The sequence below is a fragment of the Lactuca serriola genome, chromosome 7 (assembly GCF_051521515.1).
Source record: "Lactuca serriola cultivar US96UC23 chromosome 7, Lser_US96UC23_V15, whole genome shotgun sequence".
Classification (NCBI taxonomy): domain Eukaryota; kingdom Viridiplantae; phylum Streptophyta; class Magnoliopsida; order Asterales; family Asteraceae; genus Lactuca; species Lactuca serriola.
In genome coordinates, this window is record NC_136414.1 from 90,624,940 (window position 1) to 90,634,547 (window position 9,608).

Consider the following 9,608-nt stretch of genomic DNA (forward strand, 5'->3'; position numbering starts at 1 on the left):
TTGGGACCCCAAGTCAGCCCCCATCACCCCTAGATCATCCTTCTTGAGACCCTAGAAATCTCTTAGCTTTTTGTGTGTCTTGGTGTGATTCTTTGAAGATCTTGAGAGAAGAAGGAAGATAGATCAAGAGGAGAAGAAGGAGATCCAAGATCTTTGTGGCATTTCAGAGTATAGTGAGGTATAACTCGACCCTTTTCTTTTTCTATGCTATAATCCCCTTTGGAACGCCATGAAAGCTATTCTTGAACCATTTCTTGCTCTCTCTCTCTCTCTCCCTCTCTCCCTCTCTCTCTCTCTCTCTCCACATACCTAATCAACATCTTACCTTTTACCACCATCAAAACCAAAACACCTATAGAAATCCTTTACTAATGAAAGCCCACATACTCTCATTTCGTACTTTCAGATGTCTTTGTTATCTTAATATTCCCTCTACCACGCCAAAAAAAAAAAATTAACCCCAAGATCTATACCTTCTATATTCCTCGGGTATCCACCTAATCACTGTTGTTACCTATGTCATACATTCTCCGATAAGAAACCTATAATTTCATGCCATGTCACCTTCGATGAAAAAACCTTCCCTTATCAAAATCGATCATCTTATATTCCTTCTTCATATGACTTTCTAAATGATATACCACATTCTCCTTGTTTGTCCTATCATTTTCAACAGTCTCCTACCACCACTAGTACCAACTACAATACTAGTGCCATTGGGAACTATTATTTTTATTTAAAAGACTTAAGATTTTAAATTCTAACATTAAACTTATTATACTATATATATTAAACTTATCCACCCTTAGCTACAGGAAAGTGGCTAAGGGATGGCAAAAATAGTCGTTTAAGATTTACTTTTGTTGACAGTTTGGGATTATATATATCACAATTGGTCCAACTCTTTATTAATATTACAATTTCGTCCTCCCTTGGCAGTTTAGAGCCTAGGCAAACCAGCTCTTTTCTAGCTGGCTGGTTTGGAGCCGATGGGTCAGCGCTGGTTGATGGTGGCTGATTTCTTTCTTTGGCTGCTGAATGGCACTGTCATTGGCTTGATTTATACGTGTTATTTCCTCAGTGAATCCACCGCTCCACCGCCTATACATATTTTTTTTTCACGACGCTTCTTCTCTACTTTTCTTCTTCATCTCCGGCTTTATAAATTCGGGGTTGTCACCGCCAAAGCTTATGGTTCACGCCTTCCACATCTATCGTTGTTCCTTTTTAAAGAAACAGACGATGCTTTCTCGACTGCCTCCTCTACGTGTGTAATGTTAGAACCGACGATCTCATCGTCGATGAAGTCAATCTCGCAAATCAAGTTTTTGTCATTGTTAATCAGCACCTGCTCCACCGCGTGTGCACCATCTCTGGTACCCATCGATGCAGACGACACCATTTCTGGCTTTCGATTGTACATCATTTATGAAGACACACAGGGCGAAAATCGATTCCCTGGGAGTTGTTGATGTTCCTCCGGTATACAGGTAAGCCCTATTTTTTTCGTTTTCGGAATTGATCCAAAATCATAGGTTCATTAGCTAGGTTCTTTTTTTTTCAACTTCTGGATCTAGAAACGGAATGTATTTCTTCAGCCATGCCCATAAAAATTTCTTCAGAGTCAAAGCTCAAGAGAAATGAAAACACATATCAAATCTATTTTGTAAGCCCAATCAGTCGACATTCATCTTTCTCCTGCAATCTTGAATCTTTCTTCAATTTTTGGTCACTCTTCAACATGAAACTGCCCCCGCTTCCGATTGTTTTCGTTTTCTTTGTCGGCATCGACACAGGTGCAAAACATGTTCTTCATTCCGTTGTTTTCAATTTCTTTCTTCATTTCAGGTTCTAGAAGTTCCAATAAGCAAGACAGAGGGGAGGTGGTCAGATTTGTTTCAACTCAATTTCCACAGACTTCTCTAAGATTTTCTAGGTAAGTTTGGTGTCAACAACAATTAATCATCTTTGTGCGGGCAAGCCCTAATTTTCGACATTTTTCATGTTTACAATAGTTGATTCTAATGTACTTTGTGTTTTTACATGATGCAGAGTATCCATGTATTAGAAAAGTGAGAAAAACGACACATACCCATCTTCCAAAACAAAAATGATGAAGATCATGTACTGAATCATAAGACAATATTGAAGTGGACTACAAAGGTTAAATTGTTTCACATCAAGCTAAAGGAATGAGGAGTACAAAATTCCCTATATTCTATAAACGTGTAGCTTTTTAATTGCAAACACAATTGTTACAGATGATGTAGATGTTACATATATCCATGATACAATTTAGTGATTTTTGAACTGCAAATCAGATTTGGCATGGATGGATACATTAGTGGATTTGGGAATCCAGATTGGTTGAACACCCATTTGATGCACTCCACAACTCCTGCCGTTTTGACCCATATTGAGTGTAGGTGCCACATGTATTGGAAGACCTTTCATTGATGAAATGGGTTACAGGTTAGATACATGATACAATAATACATCATTGCATCCATAATAATATCTGTCTACGTGAGTTTACAGGGAATTTCAAGTAAAATGACGATGTTGCCCCTGATTTATATCTAACTTTAGTGTTCTAGGTGATATTTACAGTCTATTAACCTTGGAGACTATATCGAAAGAAAATTCCAAGTCTGAATTGTCACCTCCTCACGGAGTACGTCTCTCAACAACCTAATTTTTTAAAAATTTTAGTCTATTCTTTTTTATAATTTTTGTGGATATAGAAGATGTATGTGGCTTTAATTTCTGTGCAGATGACACTTGAAGAGGCTATAGGCTTTGTGGCTTCTGAATTAGATTATTACTCTCCTCTTTCCAGTTATTCAACCTACAATTATTCGTCTACTTTGATATGATTAGGTAGATATATTTGAGTTGTATGTAACCCTGGAATTTCTACATGTTGAATCACTCATTCTTTCTGGTGTGATAACAGACACACACACACAAATACACATCACAGCTACATACATGGACCTATACATTTAACCCTCTATTTCTCTCAATTGATATATACAGCTACTACCACACCTCACCTTTATTAGACTTGTTTTATTGGGATTTTTATGTAATACAATCACTTTTTAAACAAAAAAAATCATATTGGAAGAAATTGGAGTAATGAGGTACTACATTTTTACCTTTTACTCAGCCAGGTCGTTATTTCTTAAAGATGATGATTTTGAATATTTTTTTATGGATGCAGGATTCATCTGTTGCACTGACAAGAATCAAGGGTATAATTGTCTTTTTTTGGATTTATCAATTGTACATGCATATTCAAACCTTTGGACCATCGTCAACAATTTGCAATAATTTGTTTGATGGTATACTATTTAATTTGGGTAAGTATATATTTTTTTTGTTTATTTGTTTCAAAAATATGAAGAAATATTTGTCTTTGAGTCAAACTAAGCATAAATAGGCATTTGAAAGAAGAAAGATCGATTACTCATTTATGAAAGGGAATAAAATGATAAGTTAAGTCAGATCAATTGCTCATTTATGAAATTGAATAGAATTATATGTTCCCTAAAATAACTTAGTGATCTATCAAATCGAATAAAATAAATGGATCATTTGAAAAAAAATAGAAAAATGGACCATTTAGTGAGATGCTAGAGGAGCTAAGAGCATGAATAATTTGTTTCCAATACCTAAACTTCTTGGCATTTGCTCAGTTTGTAATTTGTATTTACATTTGAACTCTGAAAGGTTTTTCTTGAACAACAGACACTTGTGCCTGTCGACGTGTCAAGGGCAGAGGACGCAGGTGTTGAGGTCCACTGCCTCCACCACAACCTTCAATGGTGAGTCTGCCTTTCGGAATTTTTTTTTTTTTTTTTTTTTTTTTTTTTTTTTTTGTATTCGTGTATATATATATATATATATATATATATATATATATATATATATATATATATATATATATATATATATCAATTTATTTATATTGTTGGTGTAAACAGGTTGTAGTTGGTTTTAGGTGATGTAGAGGAATTGCTATAAGATTAGATTGCAAGCTTTTTCAACAAATCTCTATTTTTTCACATATGAATATTGTTTTAAGGCCCTTCTCCTTTAATAAGATACCATTTAGTTTTGTGTGTCTTTTTATTACTTTCATCTATTCCTCTTCTTCCTTCATGGTGTTCCTTGAAATTGCTAATTTTGGTGGTGTTCCTTGAAATTGCTAATTTTGGTAGAGATTTATGACGATAGTTGGAACCTAAATGGCAAATTATCTTCAAATTTACATATGATCTGATAGTATTTGCCTTTTAGATTCTTTAGTAACTGCTTTTTCTTTAAAAATGTAGCAATTTATTTCATGGATAATATATCTTTCAGTTTCTTCATAACTGCTCTACAAGTGTTTTCTCTGATCACTATTACTATGCGATCTCTGTTTCCAGAGTGGGGTCTGCAGCTCAAATTAAAGCTATGAAACAAGTAGCCGGTAAATTAAAATTGGAACTGGCACAATTCGCAGAATTAGAAGCTTTTGCACAATTTGCTTCTGATCTCGATAAAGCTACTCAGAATCAATTGGCAAGAGGTCAACGCTTACGTGAATTGCTTAAACAATCCCAATCCGCCCCTCTCGGGGTAGAAGAACAGGTATTACTATTACAAGTTCAATTTGCAGGATACTCTTACAATCTAACCTCCCAAAAAAAGCTTCATTGGTGGTGAGATTAATGTTGTCAACATTGGCATTGCGATGTGATATTTATATATGTTTCATTTGCACAAAGACAAAATAAATGTAAATATTAAGAATATCAATGTACTTTCTTTACAATAAACCAAGACGAACCAAACTGTCAAAACGTATAACCAAAACAATTGATCAATAATCCCTTATTACAAATCCATATCCTGCAGAGTGGGATTCCTCAACCAAACCCCGCGGAGCGGGGTTTCTCCACTAGTTTTATGAATAGTTTAATTTATTTTACGGAAGAACATTTTTTGGTTTTGGCCACAATCCTAAAATATGTTTGAACCGGTTATACGTATAAAACATATTTTAAGTTTTATCCGGTAAAAGTGTATTATGATTATACTTTCTTTTATATCAATCAATGATCCAACTAATAAGGACAACTCTATATAAAATAGATATAAAGGTAATTCTTAATATAAGAAATTAAATATTGTTATCATTTTCTTTTTTTGAAACGTTAAACATAAAAATACCCGGTGCCTAGCAAGTAACTAGACGAGGGCAAAAAAGGAACCAACAACGAACTACAAATAGGAAAACGGAAAATATCCCAATCAATAGGGGTGTGCATAAAACCGGTACTGAACCACCATGTGGCTTTCTTATGTCACTGATGAACCAAATATTCAGATCAAAAAAGTTCCAAATGTTAGATCTACTATCTAACATTACCGACAAACACAGACACCATCACCACCATCAACCGCTACCATTTCTATTGCCTCAAATACTTCGGTGAAACTCCGCCAACACTTCTCCTACTCTTTCTCTCTGATGTCGGTGAAACACCACCATATTTGCATTAGGTATGTCGATTTTGTATTGATTGTTTTTGCTTTTGTTAAGCTGTGAATTTGATGTTTGAATCTCTCATTTATTGTTGAGTTTAAGCTAATATGAGTTTTAACTTCTATTAAGTAGTGAATCCAAGTTTCTTTTTTTGTTATAATATTTTCATAAAATTGTTATTCGTTGTTTATGTTTTAGTGTTGTTATTGATGCGTTTTATGCATAAGAAACATTCCTATGTGCTCATACAAACCCTAATGCTTGGATCTAAGTTTCTCTATTGTACATGCTTTGATTCCAAGACTTACAAACCTAGATCTATCATATATAATACGGAATTACCATAAGAAAAACAAATCTAAGTGGTTTACCTCTTCCAAGTAGCTTGAATCCTTGTAGTCTCCTTGATCTTGAGCTTAGAGTCACAAATGCAACTCCTCTAATGGTTCACAAACCCCACAAGTAAGAAGGCAATATAAGAGAGGGTGAGAGATGCTAGAAATCGGCCTAGGGTTCTCTTAGAATCAAGTGGTAGCCGATTTCCATAGCCTAGGGGTCTTATTTATACTGCTAGCTGCTAGGGTTTCAGCTTAAACCCTAATGGACAACTTAATCACCAAGCAACCCATAGAACCTTCTAGATTAGGGCCCTTGGACGAAAATATGATGGATCCCCATCATAATTTCGTTCCCCCTTAGTCCATTAGGTTCTTCAGCCCAAAACTCAACTATCATGCATTTGACAGTTTATACCCCTTTATTTAATTAATCTCTTTTAGTCACCAAATTAATTCCTAATTAATTAATGACTAATACTAATTAAATAAATATGATTTCTCCTTTAATATATTATTCTTATAATATATTAATAAACCATAATATTCTCTCTTTCTCCTTAAATTACCTTGTCAAGTTGCTTTGGAGATGGCAACCCAAAAGGACCATGCACAACCGGGTCAAGTACATACCAAATATAGTTACGAGCTTAGATACTATTCCAACAGTCTCCCACTTGGATAAGTCTAGTAACTATATCTCACATATGTCTTCAGAATCCGATTAGCAATCGTAGCTCTTATACTTCGCTGTCAACTCTGACCAACTTGTCCTTCAGATAAGGGATCGTATAATCCTCCGTTCTATATATCATGCTGACAATGCTTAATGTCCAGCATTTGCTCCTCGATTTCCGATTTGTTTGACATAGAATTTAGTTCAACACATCAACTTCATTCTAACCGGGACCGACACATAAGTCAAACCAAATCATCAAGTAGCCAAGATATCACTTTTAATCTCATAGAATAAAAGGAATAGATCAACTTCGACTCATATGCATCTATTATTCACTAATTGAATCATGCACAACAATGCGTTTTATAACATCAAGTTACTGATGCGTTTACACATCATCAATGCATAACCGACCAACAAACAACAACCATATCTCTAAGTTTTAAGACTATATGATATTATCGCTTTGCGATCACTTAAGGTAAAACACCACGAAGTGATATTAGCAACCTTGGGTTTATTCCAATGCTCAAATCATATTTAAAAGTGCTCATGAACTTTGCAACAAACTTTTGCTATGCCCACCTTTTACACAATCTACAAACAATTCATGACAGTCTTCATTCATATCTACTTTCAAAATATGAACGACTGTGGACTGTTTGAATAATCCTATCATTCAGGAAGTCAAAGCATGCAAAATTGAAACAATAGATAAATAACCAACACAAGATAGTAGCTTTACTCATAAATAACACAATTTTATTTATTCATCAAATGTCAAGTACAAACTATCTATTACACGTTTCCTATCTAATCCAAACTTATATCATCCTTCAGCCCAATGCTCCTAGCGTGCTGCAAGTGTTTGACCCTACTCAGTCCCTTCGTAAGGGGATCTGCTGGGTTTTCTTCTGATGATACCCTCTTCACAACGAGGAGTCCCTCTTCTACCCGATGTCTGATAAAATGGTATTTTCTATCGATATGTTGAGATCTACCATGATCTCTCGGTTCCTTGGTCAAGGTAACCGCTCCTTCATTATCACATAAAATTTCCATCGGCTCCTTTATGGATGGCATAACTCCAAGGTCTCCAATGAAGTTCTTCAACCATATAGCCTCCTTTGACACTTCGCTTGCTGCAATGTACTCTGATTCGCACGTTGAATCAGCTATGGTCTCCTGCTTGGAAATTTTCAAAGTCACTGCTCCTCCATTTAGGGTAAAGACCCAGCTTGACTGCGATCGGAAATTATCCCGATCCGTCTGAAAACTAGCGTCACTGTACCCTAGTACCCTTAAGTCATCACTCCCACCGAGGACTAGAAACCATTCCTAGGTCCTCCGCAGGTACTTAAGAATATTCTTAACTGCAATCCAAAGGGCTCTACCTGGGTTCCCCTGATATCTACTGACCATGCTCAAAGCGAAGGCCACGCCACATCAGGGTGAGTACAAGTCATAGCGTACATGATAGAGCCTACTGCGGAAGCGTAAGGTACTCGGCTCATATCAGTTATCTTTGCCTCTGTAATCGGGCTTTGAGTCTTACTCAGCTTGGTATTGCTTTGGATTGGCAACTCCCTTTTCTTGGAATTTTCCGAACTAAAACGCTTTAGTACCTTATCCAAGTATGTATCCTAAATGAGTCCTATCAGTCTCTTTTCCATGTTTCTTACTATCCTTATTCCCAGAATATAAGCAACCTCTCCGAGGTCCTTCATAGCAAAACATTTCCCAATCCAGGACTTGACCTCCTGCAGGGTTGGGACATCGTTTCCTATAAGCACTATGTCGTCGACATACAATACGAGGAAGCTCACTATACTCCCACTGGCTTTGACATACACACAAGACTCATCTTCGCTTCACAGAAAGTCAAACTCTTTAACTTTCTCGTCAAAACAAAGATTCCATCTGCGAGACGCTTGTTTCAATCCATAAATGGATTTCTCAAGCTTGCATACTCTATTTGGATGCTTCGCATCGACAAAACCCTCTGGCTGATTCATGTAAACATCCTCAGCCAACTTTCCATTAGGGATAACGGTTTTCACGTCCATCTGCTATATTTCATAATCATGAAACGTAGCTATTGCTAGCATTACCCTAATAGACTTTATTTTTGCAGCTGGTTAGAAGGTCTCATCATAGTCAACTCCGGGAGTTTGAGTAAAGCCCTTCGCAACCAATTGCACTTTATAAGTATGCACTTTCCCATCCATATCCATCTTCTTCTTGAAGATCCACTTGCACCCGACTGTCTTACGACCTGATACATTATCAACCAAATTCCAAACTTGGTTGTCGTACATGGACTGAATCTCGCTGTCCATCGCCTCTTTCTATTTTGCAGACTCTGGGCCTGCCATGGCTTCCTTGTAGCTGCTAGGTTCGTCCTAATTTACTAGTGTACTATCACTAATAAATGTATCCCCTTCAGTAGTAATATGAAAACCATACAACCGGGGTGGAACACTAGCCCTAGTGGAACGTCGAAGAGGTAAGGACTCGTCAACAGGTTCAACCGGAGTTTCCTCCTCAAGTTGAGTGCCGGTGTCAGAGGTTCCTTCATCGCTTTGATCTTGAATATCTTCAAGTTCAATTTTCCTCCCACTGTCTTCTTGGCTTATCAATTCCCTTTCTCAGAAAAACTCCTCTTCTAGCAACGAAGACAACATTGTCACTCGATCTATAGAAAAAATAGCCAAAAGACTTTTGCAGATAGTCGATGAAATAACACTTCTCACTACGAGGTTCGAGCTTGTCGTGAGTCTCTCGTCTTACGAAAGCCTCGTAACCCCAAACCTTAATATGTGCCAACGAGGGAGCCTTCCCTATCCACATCTCGTGAGGAGTCTTGGAAACCTTCTTGGTGGGAAATTAGTTAAGGATATGGGTGGCAGTCTTTAAGGCATACCCCCAGAAAGCTCTTGGTAACGAAGTCCGACTCATCATAGAACGAACCATGTCCAACAAGGTCCGATTACGTCTCTCAGCCACACCATTCAATTGTGGCGTCCTCGGAGGCGTCAATTGCGAAACAATTCCG

The 9,608-nt window shown here is 36.9% G+C and overlaps 1 long non-coding RNA gene across 18 annotated transcripts; it reads left to right on the forward strand.

Moving 5' to 3' along the window:
• Positions 1-1,003: 1,003 nt before the first annotated feature.
• On the forward strand, positions 1,004-4,969 carry LOC145062031 (uncharacterized). Of its 18 annotated transcripts, none has more exons than XR_013687391.1 (7): positions 1,041-1,490; positions 1,849-1,936; positions 2,053-2,674; positions 2,775-2,880; positions 3,227-3,365; positions 3,754-3,830; positions 4,437-4,760. It is a non-coding gene; the product is annotated as an uncharacterized LOC145062031 (long non-coding RNA). The 18 variants fall into 18 exon arrangements; XR_013687390.1 differs by having other exon boundaries at positions 1,059-1,490; positions 2,053-2,472; positions 2,611-2,674; positions 2,775-3,365; XR_013687385.1 differs by having other exon boundaries at positions 1,060-1,490; positions 2,053-2,472; positions 2,590-2,674; positions 2,775-3,365.
• The last annotated feature ends 4,639 nt before the right edge of the window (positions 4,970-9,608 follow it).